Genomic DNA, 4,321 nt, shown 5'->3' with positions numbered 1-4,321 from the left:
ATAAGAGGTCACTGTGTTGATATAGGTGAGAGATGCTGTGCTGTGCTGTGCTTAGTTCCTCAGTCATGTCTGGCTCTTTGTGACTCCATGGACTGTAGCCTGCCGGGCTCCTCTGTCCATAGGGATTCTCCCAGTAAGAATACTGGAGTGGATTGCCATGCCCTCCTGCAGGGGATCTTTCTAACCCAGGGACTGAACCCAGGTCTCCTTCATTGCAGGTGGATTCTTTACCATTTGAGCCACCAGGGAAGCCCTAGGTGAGAGATAATGCTAGCTAAATATGAGAGGCAATGCAGGTGGAAAGAAACAGATAGTTTTGGCTTACATATTTGAGGCAAAGTTGATAGGACTTGCAAACAGATTAAATTTAACAGGAAAAGAAAACTGTAGAAGATAGCTTATTGACTTAAGCAACTTGTTGGATGGTAGCACTATATATTAAAATGTGGATCAGAAGGAATTCATTTTGGGGATGTTATGACCGTGTCCTATTCATTCCATGGCTGAAGGAGAGCTCCTATGTCCCAAATCATAGAAGATGTTCAAATAACAACACCTGACACTAGACAGATGAGACTGACAACTTATTAGTCATGTATTCTCACAGCCCAGGGGAAGAGGATACCACGTGCCATGCCAGGTCTAACAGGTGTTGCACTCTGGGCCACAGTGAACCAGAAGGGGCTGTGGAAGTAGGTCATATAGTAACAAGAGGGTGAGTTGCTTGTGGTTCCTGCCCTCTGGTTCCTGCAGTAGGATATGATTAGCTTGCTTAAATAATTTCATAAGTTGGTAGGCAGGTGATTTTGTTAACCTGAGGACCAGGTTGGGGCAGCTGGTTCAGCTGATAGGGAAATAGTAAGATGGGAAACATTTTCTATTGGGTAGGAGCATTTCTGGCAAGAGCAGGGAACTCACAGCTAGAACTTTGGGACCCTGTGAAGCTCAGAGATGTCATGGCAGCATTTGAAATATTAGATCTTATAATACAGCAGGAAAATCAAGTTCTCTTTGGTCATATTATGTTTGAGATGCTCTGTGAAGATTCTATTCAACTAGAGCTGTCAAACTGTATATACACATCTAAAACTATGAGAGGTCAAAGCTGGAAGCAATGATTTAGGAGATAGGAATATTTAAAATGATGAATCTGTATGGGAGAATATATTGATAGGGAAGAGAAAGGGGCCTAGGACTTAGCTTTGGATACATTTTCAAAGATATCCAAATGTACACTGAGAGAAGGAATGTCAAGCAGACTAGAAAGTGTAGATGGTGAAATTGGAAGAAAACCAAATGGCTAAAGTTTCTTGATCCAAAAGAAGCATTCCAAGAAGGAAGGGATCATATACGACAAATGCTCCTGAGTTGTCTTGTAAGATAAAAGTAATCATTAGAATTAAAACATGATAACCACAATGAGAGTCTCTGTGGATTTGTGGGAAATGGAGAGGATATTGGAGTTTCTTTGTTGATCCTCGTTTGGAGTTCATCTCTCTTTCAGAGACCAATGTAAGAATTTGTGAGTTGGGTTTTATAGGGTAAGTACTTATCACCTGAGAAGTAACAAAAGGCAGAGGTAGGGCAGCCAGCTCGTGGTGCTGCCTTCCTCTCATGTCACACTCCCTCTGTATTTACCTCTGGAGCCTTGATAACCTTTTAGTTTCACAAGCAAGACAAGTTCCTGCTTCAGAGCATTTGTATACACTTTTTTTCTCTGCCTGAAAAAAGAAACTCTTATTTTCTTAAGGATAATCTAAATCAGGATCAGCTTCAGTTCAATTCAGTTCAGTTGCTCAGTCATGTCCAACTCTTTGCGACCCCATGAATCACAGCACTCCAGGCCTCCCTGTCCATCACCAACTCCCAGAGTTCACTCAAACTCATGTCCATCAAGTCAGTGATGCCATCCAACCATCTCATTCTCTGTCATCCCCTTCTCCTCCCGCCCCCAATCCCTCCCAGCATCAGAGTCTTTTCCAGTGAGTCAACTTTTTGCATGAGGTGGCCAAAGTATTGGAGTTTCAGCTTTAGCATTGGAAGGATCAGTTTAGGTTTCTGTTTAAATATCTCTTTTTCAGGAATCCTCCCCGTGCTCTCAAATGAAGTTATGTTTTTCCAGTTGCATTCTCACTGTGAATTTTTCCTTCACAACTCTTCTATGGTAATCATTAAATGCATATCCATGTAATTATTTGAATATTGTCTCCTTCACTTGACTATAAGTTCTATGATATCTCAGACTTTATTTTGTTCTTAATGGTATTTCACGTGCTCGACACAAGTGCTGGTATAATGAGAACGAACAATAAATATTTTGATTATTGCCTTCCCAGTCATAAGTGAAAATGGAAGAGCTTCAATAGGAAGGATAAGGACAGAACCCATTCTTTTTTTTAATTTTTTATCTTATATCTAGGATAGCTTTTTAAAAAATTGAAGTATAGTTTACAGTGTTGTGTTAGTTTCAAGTATACAGCAAAGCAATTCAGTTATACATATATATCTGTTCTTTTCAGATTCTCTTCTAGTTATTACAAGATATTGAATATAGTTCGGTGTGCCATACAGAAGGTACTTGTTGTTTATCTTTTTATATCCTAATTTTAGGATAGCTTATTGGAATAACTTTATTGAAAATATTAGTATGTGGTGTGGATTTTCTGTGCTGAACTTCATCCTTTAAAAATCTATTCAAAGTTTTAACTGTAATGTTGAATTAAAAAATAATAATTCCAAGAAAGACTACCCTAGTTAATATAGTTCTTTATCAAATTATTTTATCTTTGCAGCTATTTTTATATTGCATATATCTGTTAAATATTAGTAAATGACAAATACGGGAAAATTTTGTCGGTGTTAGCAATATAGGGGGAGCTTGGTGGGCTTCAGTCTATGGGGTCACACAGAGTCGGGCATGACTAAAGTGACTTAGCAGCAGCAGCAGCAGCAGCAGCAGCAGCAGCAGCAGGAGCGGTAGAAAAGGTTCTGAGGAAGGGCACTCTGACATGGATTCATTACCTTTACTTTATATGTAATCTTCACCTCATTCTGAACTTGCTGTCATTACATTCTTGATCTCTGCATCTTTCTTCCCCCCACCACCTTAAGTCCTTGATCTCTTTACTCATACCTGACTCTCGTCTCTTCCTTCATTTCATCCCTAATCTGAAGAAATTAGTCTCAGACATGCAGTAAGTTCATCTGTTTTACATTAAAGTCTTTCTGAAGCAAAAATGATTTTATTAATGTTGCTGGGTTAAAATAAAATATTACGTATCCAGTAGCTCCAATAGCTTGTACAAATAGTGTAAAATAATTTAAAAAAAAATTTGGAGCTTAGTGAGGCCTTGCAGGTCAGGGAGGCCCGGCCGGCATGTGGCCACAGCCGGGGAGACTGACGCTGGGGCGTGGCGCGCAGGCAACACCCGGTTGGGCTGTGAGCCGGCCGCGGCATTGGCAGCGAGGCTTCCCGGATGCCGGTTGGAGCTCTGCAGAGCAAAGCAGAGGCTGCGCCCCGGTCACAGACCGGGGTAGAAGGCCAATGGGTCCACTGTCCCATGCACAGTGGATGCGGCAGAGATGATGGATGCCCTAGAGGAAGAGAGCTTTGCTCTGTCCTTCTCTTACACCTCTGATGCAGAATTTGATGCTATGGTTGGATATTTAGAGGACATTATCATGGATGATGAGTTCCAGTTATTACAGAGGAATTTCATGGACAAGTACTACCAGGAGTTTGAAGTCATAGAAGAAAATAAGCTAACCTACACGCTTTTTTAAACTAAATATATTTCCTTGGTAGAAAAGTATATAGAACAGCTGTTGGAGCGGATTCCTGGATTTAACATGGCGGCTTTCACTACAACTTTACAGCACCATAAAGATGAAGTGGCTGGTGACATTTTTGACATGCTGCTCATATTTACGGATTTTCTGGCTTTTAAAGAAATGTTTCTGGACTACCAAGCAGAAAATGAGGGCTGGGGACTGGACTTGAACAGCGGTTTAATGGTGACTTCACTGTGAAAATCATCTGTGACAGCCTCCCAGAACAATCTGCGGCCCTAGGCCCCACCTTTAGGCTGTGGGCTCTTCCTGGACGTCACCAACTCAATAGAGTGGGAGAGGCTTTGGCTAATGATGTCAGAAGAATACATATTGACTCTGTTCTGCAACTCATCAATGTTAAGTATTGATGGGTCAGAAGAAAATTACTTTAACTTCCTGGGACAAGACGTTCTTGTTTTTGGTAACCCTAGTACTCTTCCCCGAGTAGACCCCTCTCCCAGACTTCAGAGTCTGACTCCTGCAGCAAACC

General features: G+C 41.2%; 1 pseudogene; it reads left to right on the top strand.

The window, feature by feature from the left end:
• The first annotated feature begins 3,576 nt into the window (after positions 1–3,576).
• On the top strand, positions 3,577–4,071 carry LOC129562137 (ADP-ribosylation factor-like protein 2-binding protein pseudogene; annotated as a pseudogene).
• The last annotated feature ends 250 nt before the right edge of the window (positions 4,072–4,321 follow it).

This window comes from Moschus berezovskii, chromosome 5, assembly GCF_049115385.1.
Source record: "Moschus berezovskii isolate FMDL1 chromosome 5, NW_MosBer_1.0, whole genome shotgun sequence".
NCBI lineage: Eukaryota > Metazoa > Chordata > Mammalia > Artiodactyla > Moschidae > Moschus > Moschus berezovskii.
The sequence above is the reverse complement of the archived record's forward strand: the minus strand, read 5'-3'. Positions and strand labels throughout refer to the sequence as shown.